Source organism: Alexandromys fortis, unplaced genomic scaffold (assembly GCF_014885135.2).
Source record: "Alexandromys fortis isolate MF-2015 unplaced genomic scaffold, M_Fortis_MF-2015_v1.1 scaffold_94, whole genome shotgun sequence".
Lineage (NCBI taxonomy): Eukaryota > Metazoa > Chordata > Mammalia > Rodentia > Cricetidae > Alexandromys > Alexandromys fortis.
Window position 1 is genome coordinate 376922 of NW_026067979.1, and position 15563 is coordinate 392484.

General features: G+C 43.0%; 1 protein-coding gene across 11 annotated transcripts in view; it reads right to left on the reverse strand.

Moving 5' to 3' along the window:
- Window positions 1-15563, reverse strand: part of Ldlrad4 (low density lipoprotein receptor class A domain containing 4) — a 315823-nt gene that overhangs the window by 255774 nt on the left and 44486 nt on the right. For 2 of the 11 annotated variants that reach the window (XM_050157946.1, XM_050157942.1), the window contains exon 2: window positions 11317-11538. The exons of the other annotated variants lie outside the window; for them this stretch is intronic. The gene's annotated coding sequence lies outside the window, so the exon portion shown is untranslated. The remainder of the gene's footprint in view (window positions 1-11316; window positions 11539-15563) is intronic. 11 annotated transcript variants of the gene reach the window in all.

Genomic DNA, 15563 nt, shown 5'->3' on the forward strand with positions numbered 1-15563 from the left:
TTCTTCCAAAGGCATAGAAAGTGTTTTCAATAAAATCATAGAAGAAAATCCCCCAAATCTAAAGAAAGAGATGACCATCCAGGTATAACAAACAGAATACAAAAAAAAAAAAAAAAAAAAACACCAAAAGAAACTCCCTGTGCCATATTATAATTAAGCCACTAAAACCTAGAATAAAGGTTACTGAGAACCACATATGAGAGGGGCAGAGTCACATATAAAGGCCGACCAACCAATCAACCAACAACTGATTGCTCAGAAACTTCTAAAGCCACCAGATCAGTTACCAATCCAGACTGCTATACTTAACAAACCTATCATAACTGAAGGAGAAATAAAAGCTTCCCGCGACAAAAATAAAGGACCACTCATCCAGCTCCAGAGACGTACTGAAAGGGCTTGGGACTGAAGGGAAGAACAAACATACCAAAAGACCATGGAGAGATAATACCAGGACAGCTGGTGAAAAATAAAAGTTTAAGAAAGCGCCACAAAAGCAAGAAAGTGACAAGAACTAAATCACACCTTCTTAATAATAACTCTGAATATTAATGGTCTCAATTCCCCCAACAAAAACCTAACAGAATGGTTTAAAGATAGAATTCGTCTTTTGCTGCCTCTGAGAAACACTGCTTACCATCAAAGGTAGACACAACCTAAGGATAAAATGCTCAGAATCCAAGCAAATGGAACAAGGAAATGAGCGTGGGTAGCCTTTGTCACACCTGACAAAATGGACTGCTAATCCAAGGAGGATCACTTCATGCTCGCCAAAGAAATAATTCATCAAGGGTATATTAAAATTCAAAACACGTATATCTCAAAACAAAGGTACACTCAATTTCATAAAGTAAATGCTACCAGATATAAAGCGGCAGATTGACCTCAGGGCGGTGTCAGTGAGTGACGTCAGCACACACCCCTCATGCCGACAGGAAAGTCATACCACTAGAGAGAGAAGCACTGAAGGTAAATGACATCATAAGTTGGGTGTACATGGCACACATCAACAGAACATCTCACTAAAACACTAAAGAATTCACGTTTTCGCAGCAGCACATGGGATGTTCTCGGAAACAGATCACATACTGCGACACAAAGCAAGACAGCAGCATAGGAAAATGGGAACAACACCCTGTGTGCTTTCTGACCACAGTGAAGTAAAGCTAGGCAGCAACAGCAGGAAAAACTACAGAAAGTGCACAAACAGAGATTAGACAACACGCTAGTGAATGATAAAGAAGCCACTGAAGAAATCAAAATGGAAGTTAAAAAAAATCCTTAAACTGGATGAAAATGAAACAATAAGGCAATTTTCAGGAAAGTTCATAGCACTGCACTGGCTGCCTCCAAAATTCAGAAAGAACCCAAATAGCCAACTTAATGATACAAGAACCAACCTAAACCAGAATCAACTGATGGGAGAAGATTAGGCTCACAGCAGAAATTAATATGAAAATAAATGAAATAGAAATTAAAATTACCAAAAAATAAAATTCTTCTTTGAAAAGATTTTTTTTAAAAAAAGACTGACAAAAATCTTTAGCCAATTTTATCGAAAGAAAGAGATGAAGGATCTGCATAAAATTAGACATGTCAAGGCAGATGTTATGATGCCGATGGAATTTATTAAAAAAATCACAAAAATAACCCTTAAAAAAATAAACCTATATTCTGGGGCTGGAGAGATGTCTCAGTAGTTAAGAGCACTGGCTGCTCTTTCAGAGGTCCTGAACTCAATTCCCAGCACCCACATGACACAGCTCACAACTGTCTATAGCTCTAGTACTAGGGGATCTAACACCTTCACAACAATGCAAAATAAAAGGTTTTTTTTAAAAAAAAAATCTATGTTCCACTAAACTGGAAAAACTGCAAGAAATGGATGCTTCTAGAAATCTATGGCACACCAATATTAACCCAAACTTGAAATAAACAATTTAAACAGCTCTACAGCCAACAATGAGACTGAAGAAGCAAATAGAGTCTCCCAACTAAAACATATATGGACCAAGCAATTCGTACAGAATTCTCTCAGACCTTCCGAGAATGGCACTGATGCTACTTCAGTTAACCTGTAGAACAGAAGAGGAAAGGCGCCCTTGGCTCTGAAAAAGCTAGTTATTAACGACAGCAAAACTAGATAAAGATGCCACCAAAAAAAAAAAAAAATACAAAATTACAGGTCAACGTCCTGATGAACACAGATTAAAGATTCACAACAAGGCATTTTTGAACAGAATTTAAGGTTACATCAGAAAGATCACTCATCATAATCGGGCTGGCTTCTTTTCAGAAATGCAGGGATGGCTCCATATCTGTGCAATAATAAGTAAATGTCCTTGGTTCCATATACTTACCTCAATAAATGTGATCCGACTCATCGCTGGACTCAAAGTCAGAAATCTCGTGATCACACCCCAATCCTTGACAAAATCCAGTATCTCTCTTCATGAGAAAAGGATGGGAGGACCACATTGTAGCATAACAAAAGCTGTCTTCAACCTATTTATAAACACCACCGTGCTCAACGGGGGTGGGCCTCAAAGCATCCAGCCAACACAAGGATGCCCACTCTCCTTAGGTCCCTTAATACAGTCCTTGAAGTCTTAGCTTGAGCAGTAAGACAAAAGGATGAAATAAAGGGGATACAGAGAGGAAAAGTGGTATCTCTATTTGCAGACGATAGAACTCTAGGCGTGCAGGAGGATACCACTCGGAAATGCCTGCTGCTGATAAACACATTCAGCGAAGTGGCAGGGTTCAAAATTAACCCACAAAAGTCAGTGACTGTTCTATACACCAAAGATAAACACGCTGAGAAAAGAACTTGGGGAAACATCCTGGTCACAACAGCCACCAAAGGATTAAATACCTGGAAATAAACCTAACCAAGGAGCCAAAAGCTGAAGACACTGAAGAAAGAAACTGAGGACAATGGAAGATGGAAGCATCACCCATGTTCATGAAGAATTAATATTGTGAAAATGGCCATCCTGCAAAAAGCAATAGACAAATCCTGCCCATCTCTATGAAACTTCTGGGGACATTCATCAAAGACAGGAAAAAAATAATAATAACTTGAAATTCACACAGAAGCACAAAAGACTACAGATAGCCAAAGCGATCCTGAGCAAAGACAATACTGTAGGAGACATGACCCTACCTGACTTCAACTTACACTACAGAGCCATAGTAACAAACAAAGCAAGAGACCAGCACAAAAACAGACTCACAAACCAATGAACTGGGATAGAGGGTTCAGAAATGCCAGACACACGTAGGAGAAAAGACAGCATCTTCAACAAATGGTACCAGAATACTGGATATCAACATGGAGAATGAAACTCAATTCTTATCTCACCCTACAAAAAAATTCAACTCCCATCAAGTCAAGGACCTCAGCGTCAGACATGATACTCTGAAACTACTAAGAAAAAATGAGGAAGGCTTCAATATACAGGCACAGCAAGGACTCTCTGAACAAACATTTTTAGGAATTCCCTGTCTTCAGTCAGATAGCCACTGGCCAGTTTCCTCACGCTCCACTGGATAGCTTCCCACCCATCCCCAATCACGTGGCCCTCGTTACACCCAGTGGGTCACAAAGCAAAAACAAAACAAAAAAAACTTGAAATGAGGATGGGAACTCAGTGGAAGAAATGAGGTCCAGTGGATGCTGGAAGAAGAAAAGAGAGGATCTATGTATGACCAGAACATTTTATATGCACATAAAAAATTATCAAAGAATAAATTAAGAAAACAAAGAAATGTATCCCAATAAGCCAAACTTTTATCAAATATCATCTTTGTCAATTTACTATCTAACAGCACAAGGTTAAAAACAAAAGTTCCTTACAAAAAGGTCCAAGGAAAGACTTAGGATTCATTTTCAATTTTCCTTTCGTATCAGTAAATCTTTAATTCCTAAACAAATCCCTGTGAGGGCCCAATGATTTGGTTATAATTGTAAAATAAGATTCTGATACAGCCTCTTAAAGAGCTATTTTAAAAACCTCGTAAGATTTTTAAAAATACATTATTTTTTAATCTTTTAACTAAGATTGTGTTTCAATTCTGTTTAAAAGTTGGGTTCAGGGTTGGGAGAAGGATCAGTGAGCAAGGGCTCTTGCTGTCAAGCTCTATCACCTAAGTTCAGTCTCCAGAACCCAACCAGAGCACAGAGAGAACCAACTCTCACAAGAGTATCTTCAGACTTATACACATACACACACTGTGATATACACCCATCCACACACATACACATACCAAAAAAAATTAGATAAATAAATGTTAAAAATTTTTTTGAAGAAAATAAAAAGACCAAAAGAAAGTTGATAGCTTCAGAGGGTAAAAGTGTTTTACCATATGAACCTGACAACTTGAATTAGAAGAAAACCAGCCCCCAAACACTGTGCTGTGACCACCACATACATACACACCATTGCAGGTACACACTTGCACCTACACACACACAATAATAAAAAAATGTTTAAGTTGAATGCATAAGTATTTTCAGAGTTCCATTACCCTCAAGTAAAAAATTATGTTTTTACTGTAAAGACAAATAACCCTGACTAAAGTTCTATCATGTAGATTTTTGAAAGGGCTGATTTCAATATAGTTAAAGTACTTCAAAGTAAAAATACAAACTTTATCCATTACAGAAACCTATCACAATCTCCAAAAGTCTATACTCGGGAACTTATTATGTACTCCCAGCCCTTCATAAATCACTCAGTAAACATGAACATTACCCTCTCAGACATCAGGATTCTCACACCCAAGCCAAGAAAAACTAAAAACGTCAGTTCTGTAACACAAGGCTGAGAATTTCAACAAACTCACCTCTTCCCAGCCTAACTTCAACTCTCTCGGGCCCCTCTGTAGCTGTGAAAACAGCAATAACCCGCAGATTAGGGTCCTCTTGAGGAGGCAGGTGGTGAGCTGGCAGGGAACCAGCGTCCTCACAGAGGAAGAAACAGACATGCTAAAGATGATAGGTCCCAGGTCAGAATGCAGGCCTAACACCTACCCAGGTTTTCTCCTTCCTTCCTTCTACAGAATTCACCATGCTTTTCCAGAATCCCCCTAGCACACGCTCAACACAAAATCCAGAGCTTCCAAGCAAAAAGGACTATGCATGATTTTACTAAGAAAACCAGGGTTTCAGAGAAAGAAACAAGAGAATACACACAGTCATGCACAGGAAGTGCCGGCTGGGCTCCTCATGTACATACCCCTGCTGCTCAAAGTATTTGAGGAATCCACACGTGGCTTTCCAACGTAATAAAATACAGTCCTGTGGGGCCGATAATCTCGCTAACCCCAAACCATCTCCTGAAAGACATGTTCCTGACATGTTTGTGGGCAGGAGAGCCTATGAGGCGTAAGGAACAGGCAGGATGGGCTGGTACTCCCGGAATTAACAGGTGGCAAGGACTTTTCTTGCCACAAGACAAAGTTGCATGGAAGGAACAATACAAAAGTAGCAAGAAGTCAGCCCCGTTCTCCCTTACCTTTTCTGTTGTCTGTTTCTTGGCAGTGTTCCGGGCAGAGCCCAGGGCCTCACACACACGAGCAAACAAATGCTCTACTTCTGAAGTTAGGCTGGGAAGAGGGGAGTTGAAGTTCTCAGCCTTGTGTTACAGAACTGATGTTTTTAGGTTTTTCTTGGCTTGGGTGTGAGAAGCCTGATGTCTGAGAGGCTAATGTTTACTGAGTGATTTATAAAGGGCTGGGAATATGTACAACTCGGAGTTTTAGCCTGGTTTGGTATATTTTCTGTTTTTGTTTGTGTGTTTGTTGTTTTATTTTGGGGGCAGGGCCTTTCTGATGTGGGATTCCCCTCTGTATGCTGCGAATACCATGGGCTAATAAAGAAACTGTCCCCCCACCCCTACCTAGAGCACACGTGTGGCCACGGTGCTACGGTGACTGCACACAGCCTCCACCTCTGACTGACCATCCTCACTGTGGCTACGCTACAAGTCTGAACACCTGTTTCTAAAGAACACAAAGGCAACCATTTCATGATGCTCTCTGATACATTACTGTACAATATGGATACACAGAGCAATGAATAGACACCAACCTGATGAGAAAGAACAAGAAGGATTCAAAAGTCAGATACATCACCTATTTGGCCTAGATTAAGTTTCTATCCTCAAATTGAAACAAAGGCCCTCGTCAAAGTAGATACAATAATGAAATGTCCCATCTTGCCACTGTAACAAGTTGTCTTTCCTGGACCTCAGAGCACAGGACTCGGGGTCCTTCCTGGTATCCATGAGTGCCCACTTGCTTCAAAAACCCTGACAACCACCAGGAATGCTTATGGCTGGACCTTGCAGCTGAGGCACCGCATGCTTCATTGGACAGCAGACAAGACTGTCCTCCAAAGTCTGTGAGAAGACAGAAGCAGGGCAGAGGCCTCATGCTGGAGCCTCCCTGGCTCTTCTCCATCCAACCAGTCTTCCACCAAGGAAAACGCAGGCCGCCTACCCTATGCAAACAACAGCCCAGTGTCCCATCCTCTTGTGGCTTGAATACCTTATCCCGGAGAGCTCAGAAACTCCACCTCTGAAGCCATTTAGAAGGAAAACAGGACAAGGCCACCCTCAGGGAATGCCATAATGTTGGAAAGAATTACAGCCAACAGGGCACTCCTAAGTCCTGCACCAAGAACACGAAGCTCCATACATGTTAGCGTGCAGAGGCACACAGATACACCGCTGGGGCAGGTCCCAATGCACACGGGAGGAAATGAAAATGGGTTTCTTTTGGTTTTTGTTTTGTTTTTTTAATAAATCTAGAAAGATAGCCTTAACATAATAACCAAAAGGGGGTGACATCATTTGAGTGACTTTCGAGTCCAATCGAGAATGCTTTCTAATTGATCACAACGTAAGACTCAAGACCAATGGATGAAGATAGCAAATCTGCCTGGCAGGGGTAGGAAGAGACCATGATGTCTTTATGTTCTGTCCTAAACAGCCATGCACTTAAGTGCTGTACAGAACAGCACATGTATGGATCACAGAGAACTAGCTGGTAATGCCAATGATTCTAGGACCTACTCTGATTACTCTTCTCCAGCCCTGCACACTTAGGTTCTTCAGCATCCACCAACTATCTGCACAACCCCCCTCCAGGCTTACTTGGGACTCTTCCACCACATCAAGTTCCACCCCTGCTCTGCATCCTCCTTCCCCACCCTGACCCCCAGCATAACCGTATCGCCATAGGAACTGGCATGCCTAAAGAAGACACCTCAGGAGAAACCTCAAAGTACAGCTTCCAACACTTAAAAAGTTCAAACCCTGACCTCTTGGTAAGATAACAAACCTTGTCCCAAAATAACAGACTTCACTAGCATGAACCCGTGATCACTCATGATCATGCATGCAATAGAAATTTCTATCTACATATTCATATAGGGCTATGATATCAAATATATACATAAATAAGCATAATTTTCAAAATTTGGAAAACATACTTAGCCCTCCAGCGTAAAACCATCTTTGGTTGCCGGTCCTTACTTCAATACTGGTTGTAATCCATTGAAACGATTTCTGAGCCAATGAATTTTGACATTCAGAGAAAAATAAGCTCTGGCCTGCCTGTAAAACTTGACTGTTATTTCTAGCCTTGACTTGCAAGACTCATGAACCCAAAAAACAGCCAAACAAACCTCACTCACCTATACTACTAGTGTGTGGACTTTTCTAATAAATTGGAATCCAATATTCTGAAATAGCTTAACAAAAGCACGTTTTACTGCCACAGCATCGTGGCCTTGGCTTTCACAGCTTAATAGCTTGTAAATGGCCATTCCAGTAGGCTTAGCATAAGCTCAGTTTTGCACACCAGCAAAGGCCAGTTGGACTTCTGCAAGTCTGCCATGAGCCCCAAGGCTGTGGAGTTTTTGGTTTTGTTTTTTGGGTGTTTTTGTTTTGTTTTGTTTTTGTTTGTTTGTTTTTCGAGACAGGGTTTCTCTGTAACTTTGGAGCCTGTCCTGGAACTCTCTTGTAGACCAGACTGGCCTCGAACTCACAGAGATCCACCTCTGCCTCCCAAGTGCTGGGCTTAAAGGCATGTGCCACCACCACCAGGTAGGCTCTGTGTTTCTAACAAGCTCCCAAGAAATGTGAAGCACAATTGAATTCCCTAACAAAACACCCTAGACCGCAGGTAGGAGGGAGGGTAGGCAGCCAAGTTCAACTTTCCTAGGGATGTGCGTTCGAATTGGGCACAACAAGAGCCTGCTGTGACTGATGCTTAGGCAGGGCCCAGCAGCGTGCTACGCGGATGACTCCTTAATGGACATACAGGAATAGCGGGGTGAGAGCAGTAAGAGCAGGCAAGAGAGTACTGCAGTATGGACACCAACGTTGGAAGTGGCCCGGTACGAAAACCTCATCCATTCAGGACATGGAAACAAACACACGTGTGGGAGGAACTTACACTGCCAGTTCTGCGGAACTGAAGGTGCAGACGTGTTATTTCTAGTGCTCTTGGCTCAGGCTTTTAGCTTGATACGTGCTGATGTCAACTGAACCCATCATTCAGACTGGCTTTATCATGGGAGGGAAACGATCATCTACCCTACTTTGTTCAGAAAGCACAGTTCCCAAACATTCCTTTATCCACTGACAATTCTACTCAAAACGAGACTCGTGCTTCTGCTGCCTCACTAGGACCTGCGGAGCACAGCATCTGACGTCAGGACAGGCAAGCACTGTTTTGTAGGCCAGTTACTCGCACTCTATAGGGTCACAAGTTTTGCTTTTTTTTTTTCTTTCTTTTCTTCTTAATTACCAAGTTCCTCTTGCTTATACAATATTATTAGAAGCCTTTCCCAGCATTTTCTCCAGGGGACTACGGAAAAATAACAGAGTGGAAGTCCCGCCCATCTCCGAGGCCACTGTTAGTGAACTAGAGTCTGGGCATGCTCTCCCGTGTGCGCGAGACTCAGCCAGTGTAAAAAGAAACTTCCAGAAAAGGAAATGCCTACTGGGCAGCCTCTTACTCAGACCCGTGAAGCCTTTCCTCATTCTTGTGGGTTACATTAAAGCACTGTAAACTGGTTTGCTACTTTCCATACTTGCTGCCAATTTTCCACTTCTGCGAAACCAATTCCAACTAAATAAATAAATAAATAAGACAGTAAAACTCTCCAGCTCCCTGTACAGTCTGAACTATTTGGGTAATGAGATAAAATGGCGCAGGGAAAAAAAAAGTCCTTGGCAAATAATGACAATGTTCATTTATTGTTTTTTTTTATTTTTAAAGTCACTACTTAGTCTCAGAACCGTTTCCTCCACCTGGCTCTGGAAAAGTTTTGGGAAAAGGTGGACATTGTCAAACAATTGTCCTGGGTTTGGTTGTTTTAAGGCATTTGTTTTACTACCCTCATAGCTGAAGGAGTTTCTCACGGAAAGCCATCCAAACCACTGGCTGGGCTGAGGCTTTATACAGATTTATGACAGACCACTGCATAGCTCCTAAGTGGTTTACGGTTCTGCTTTGTGTGCTACACGTTAGCCTTAAATAGATATAAAATCTGAAGCTAAAGGCAGAGGAAAGGGAAAAAAAGGAAGTCAAAGAAGAAAAGCTGCAGAGCCTGGAGGAGCTAGGCCACACTAGGGGACCTGAACCCCAGAGCAGAATGGGGTGCTTCGGCTGCCCAGTGACAGGTACAGGAGTAATAGTAAAGCCCAGTATTTTGCATCCTGACTCATTAAAATATCTCCCTTCCTCGCTGTCTACAGTATAAAACTCAGATACGTAGCAAATCGCCGAGATGCGTCAAATTTTCAACTCCTCCCAGGAAATGTGCCCTCACTGATTCAGAACCTAACTGGGTGTTACTCGGGTCACCAGAATCCACATGAGAAGGAAGACAGTTACAGCTACAAGACCTTGACACACAGTGTGATTGGCCAACTTCCCCCTGATAAGAGGGTACTGAGATCAAGAAGGAAGAAATATGTCAAGCAAGGAGAAAAGCAAGAGGAACAGAAAGGGACAGAAGAAAGAAGAGTTAAGCATAGCAAAGAATGCAGAGGTCCAGAATTGGCAGGGAGGAAAGGCAGAGTTCATGCTGTCTGCAACAGGTCACTAAGAGGCAGCGTGTGCCCAGCACGCGTCACTGAGAATGAAGACAATCCACACACTACATGCAGTCTCGGCCTCAGGGGACGTTATCTCTCCGTGTCTTTTAATATGCAAAAATTAATAAATGAATGCCCTGATCTGACCCCACCATCTTCAGCAGAAGTTTTCAAGGACAGCTGGTGACTCTCGGCTTCTGTCACTCCACGTCGCATTCTTGCTCTCACTAGGGACCCTGAAAAGTGCTCAACCATCGCCACACGGTCACCCAGTGTGACCACGGCACCTTCACCTCTGGCTAAAACCTTCTGGAAAAGCAAAAGGTGAGAATGAAGCGAGGGAGCTTCAGAAACGAGCCTTGCTCCCAGCAAAGCTCCATGGCAGGGAGAGCTGGGTCTGAGTGAAAACAGACAGCTGGTCTCCAGGAGGAGAACGCCGCACAAGTTGTTTTTAGAAAGTAAATTAACATACGGGAGCTCTGCCCCTGGAAAACTTCACAATCCTGATAAAACTGCCCTCATTCTTCTCAGATTCCACCATAAAATGTGACAGGTGGAGTTGGTGCTGTTAGTTTTTAAATAAATAGATCAGACCACTCTGTGATAACTGCTAATGCTGTGAGCCTGTGCTCGCTCTCTCTTTCTCTCTTTCTCTCTCTCTCTCTCTCTCTCTCTCACTTTCTCTCTCTCTCTCACTTTCTCTCTCTCTCTCTCTCTCTCTCTCTCACACACACACACACACACACACACGGGGGGGGGGGGTAGCGGGCAGTTCCAATTATCAAAACTAGAGTCTTCAAACACTTCTCTGATAATTTAAAAGTACAGTACAGGGCAAAAGAATTTAAGTGCATGGCATGGCTCTGCATAACCAGTTATATGCAGTATTTCTAACGGATTTAGCCCTCGAAGGCAAAAGTACATTTTTGCAAGTACAAAAACTAAAAACTGCTAAGTAATTTTTCAGAACTGCAACCTGAGAATATTTTGGTCAACATCTCCTTCATCATATTACTCTGTTGGCTGTGACCAAAACATAAGCCAAAAAAATCCAGGAAATTACGGCACAGGGAAGAGCTTACACGTAAATGTACAGGAAGGATTGGTTCAGGCAACATAAAAGATTGTCAGTCTCACTGAAACATTTAAAATGCGGCCGTTAGTGTTACTCTTACTCAGAGTGTTGTGTATTTCATCCTACCTGGAGTCAGTGACATGCCCCCCTCTGAGGGGGAAACGGCACCCCGAAGACAACAGCTCCAAAGACAGAGAAGAGCCAGGGTCCCAGGACAGGGTTCAGGCACAGGTAAGGAGTCTGGCCACCACGGCAGGGCTGGGTGAGGCAAGTCTCCAGTTGCCAGGCTTACGCATAAAAGTTATCACCAGCCAACATCCAAATGCAAAAAGCTCCTTCAGCAGCTCTCTTTGGATTTAAGATGAAAAATAAACAAATTAAATAAATAACATTCTTGACCATGCCCGCTTCCAACTCTAAACTGCAAAAGGCGGCCACTGGACTGTCAGGATCCTCCCCCATCCCTAGGAAGAGGAGCATCATACCAGAAGCAAAGGAGAAAAATCTCTCTCCTCAAGACTGCTGCACAGACCTGAGTGTGTAGAGCTTCGTGCAGGGTGTGGGAAGTGCAGGCTGTGCCCTCAAGGGTATAGTCATGAAAAGAGATGAGCACGGTGAGCTAAAAAGACTAGCAGAATGGCTTCTGTGTTTCTGGGTCCAGAGAAGAAATAAGTTAAGAGTGCTAAAAATAAATCAGAAAAGATGGTGGGAGAAGTCTCAAAAATTATCAAAAAAAAAAAAAAAGCAAACAACCCAATGGAAAAAAAAAATGGCCAAAGAACTAAATAGGGAATTCTCCAAAGAAGAAATACAGATAATAATAAACATTTTTTAAAAGTGTTCAACACCCTCAGCCATTAGGCAAATGCAAATCAAAACTATTTTGAGAATCTAGCGCATGCTCATCAGAATGGCGATCATCAAGAAAACAAATGTGAAGAAATACTGGCAATAATGTGGGGACAGAGTAACTCTTGCTGTCTGTAGGAGTGTCAACCAGGGTAGCCGATATGGAAATCGGGGTGGAAGATGCTCAGAAAGCTACCCTGGGACCTGGCTATCCCACTCAGCATATACCCAAGAGACTCCGTAGACTTGATACCTACTCAGTCATGTACATTGCTGCTCTAGTCACAATAGCGAGGAAATGGGATCAGCCTGGATGACCCTCAGCTGATGAACGGATATGAAAATGTAGCGCGCATACACGATGGAATTTTATTCGGCTATGAGAAATATGAAACTTCCAGGAGAAAGGATGGAGCTGGAGAAGTAGTCAAAGCAATGTAACTTAGACCCAGAAAGACAAGCGACACGTAGCATTTCTAATACATGCTGCAGATCCCAGCTTGGAAATCTTCAGATTTATGCGTTTCAACTTGGAGTGTGTAGAGAGGCCAAGATGGTAGGAAGGAGCTGAAGAGGGGGAAGAAGCCTCAAGGGAAGAAAAACAGCATGAGCCGTACAGTACAAAGTAGGGGGTGGAAAGGTTTAAGAGAATGAAATGGGCAAATAGCGGAAAAGATGGGGTAAGAGAGTTAACACTAAGACTTGTAAGCTATTATTTATGGATAATTTACATTGGTATAGTTTTTGTATATTGATACAAGTTCAAATTATATTTGTTACTTTTGTTTACATTATTTGTACATATATACAAAGTTATTTTGTCAGATTGTATATATGCATGTTTCCACCTGGGTTTAGGACATTTTGTATATTGATACAACTTTTAGGGTATTATTTTCACATTATTATAGGTCAATAGTTGTTCATGTTTGTTGTACATACAATCAGATTGATTAGGTTCTTTAGATACATAGAGATTGTATTCTGTCTAGATAGGTATTCTTTAACCACTTCAAGGATCTGTGGAACATGGCATTTAAATAACTTAGGGTTCTGTTGACATGAGACATGATTGCGTCTGACAGCACCAATCTATTCCTGAGCACCAAAGACACTCCACTTGGAGCTTGTTTTCTTCTTGGCAAAACTGGCCTTTGGGCAAGGAATTGACAATGCCTCAACCACTGACAAGTTACATAGTATCTGGAAATGGATAAGCAGGACTGTCAAATCTTGCCAACACAGGGTAAAATGATTTTGAAAATTTTCCTGCCTCTGAAAATGGTCTGTCAGTTACACTAGGCCTTAGCCAGAGTTGGTTGATTCAACATTGCAAAATGAGACTAGTCATATATTGCACACTTTGAAAGTTACTTGATTGTACTTCCTGCCTGCTCAAGTAACATCTCCCCTTTCAGGCCTTCGATGGGGTTGAAGATTAGATAGTCGTAGTTACTGTACTCTTATGATCTAGCCAAGCCATTTCCTATAGAAGACTTAGACTCCATAGGATAGAATGTTTTTTAAAACATTTAGCATATGTTCCTTGATTAATATTGTTTATGCTGATTGTAATTCTAATCTTATACTTGGTATCTGTTCCCAGTGTATATTGTTCCGTATCGGGTTTGGAACTCTCTTACTTAAACAAAAGGGGAGGTGCTGCAGGAGCTCCTTCAGCTCCTTCAGCCTTTAAGATACCAGCCCATGGGGCATCGTCTCTTATACTTTAAAAAGCAGCGGAAGGGGCACTCTCTCTCTCTTGCTTCGGGCTCCCATTCTGTAGGCTACACTGTTTCTTGTTTTGCGAAGAGAGGACTGTTGTTTGGGACAGTGATCTGTAAGTTTTCCCCTTCAAATAAATAACTTTTTATTATCCCTAATTCTTAACTGGTGAACACTTGGTCCTCCATTGCTTTGGGAAGTTTAGTTGATACAGCCTTACTGAAGGAAAGATGCTAACTGGGGGTAGGCTTCGAGATGAGAAAGCCTAGTACCACTTCCAATTTGCTCTCTGCTTTGTGCTTATTTTGAAGATATAAGTGCCCAGCTTCCTGCCCTGGCCACCGGACCTGCTTCTTGCTACCACGTTTCTCCATCACTATGGACTCTAACCCTATGGAACCAAAAATAAACTCTTTCTTCCTGAAGTTCTCTTTCCTTGTAGTAGGGTTTTATTTTTTTATTTATTAAAGATTTCTGTCTCTTCCCCGCCACCGCCTCTCATTTCCCTCCCCCTCCCCCAATCAAGTCCCCCTCCCTCATCAGCCCAAAGAGCAATCAGGTTCCCTGCCCTTTGGGAAGTCCAAGGACCACCCACCTCCATCCAGGTCTAGTAAGGTGAGCATCCAAACTGCCTAGGCTCCCACAAAGCCAGTACATGCAGTAGGATCAAAAACCCATTGTACTTGTTCTTGAGTTCTCAGTAGTCCTCACTGTCCGCTATGTTCAGCGAGTCCGGTTTTATCCCAGGCTTTTTCAGATAGGGTTTTATTTTTAATTATTGTGTGTATATGGGTGTTTTGCTTGCATATATGCCTTTGCACCCTGTCTCTCTGGTATCCAAGGATGCCACAAGAGGGTTTCTGATCCCTTGGAACTGAAGTGTCGTGGCTGTGAGCTTCCGCGTGGGTGCTGGGTCCCGGGTGCTCTGAGCCACAGAGCCATCTCTCCAGCCCCAATGCTCACAGTGTTCAGCCACAGCCACAGAACAGTAACTAATGCAGATGGCGTCTAGGAATCTGCATTGTTAACTGGCTCCCAGAATCGTTCTTAAGATACACCAACAACATCTGAAAGTCCCAGGCCTGAACTCCTATCAGACAGATGGGGGAGGCCGAGAAGACCATGTTCAAAACTGGAGAAGCAAAGTCCCAAGGCAAGAAGGGAGGGGTCCTCAAGAGGGAGAAGGGAACCGGCCAAGGACAGCACACACGGCCGAGCGAGCTCGGAGCAGCTGGGCAAGGGTTCTCCAGGACTAACTGGAGAGGGGCTGCCCCTAGGGACAGGATTTCAGCACAGTCTAACAAGCTGCCAAGTAAGCAGGACCTGCTGCCAGCGGGAGGGTGAGTGGATGAGTGACAAGCCCTTGAGTACCCTCCCAGGGGGGAGGGGCATCCCCCCACCCCAAAGACTGCCAGGAGCCCATCTTGCCTTTCTAACTGAATCACAGCTCAGACAAGATTTATTTCACTGCTCTGGAAGAAATAAAGAGGTACGGCATATCTTGTTTCTGGAGACAGCGGAAGGCCTTGCTTCTTGTCACCGTTTTCAACAAATGGCAGTGAGCACAGAATAGTACTCACCTCAGCCAGATGATATTTGTGCCGCATGGCAGTGGCAGCTGAGCTAAAAGGCAGGCTGGAGAGGCAAGGTCATGCAAGCAACAGATCTTCAGCTCTTCCGTGTTCCTACAGAAGTGGGTGGGGGCAGCAGAGGGAGAAGGAGCTGGAGGCTCACACCAGGCCACACAGACAGGTGTGCCCTTCACTAGTGAAGCCTGGCAATGACAAGCCAGCCCTACA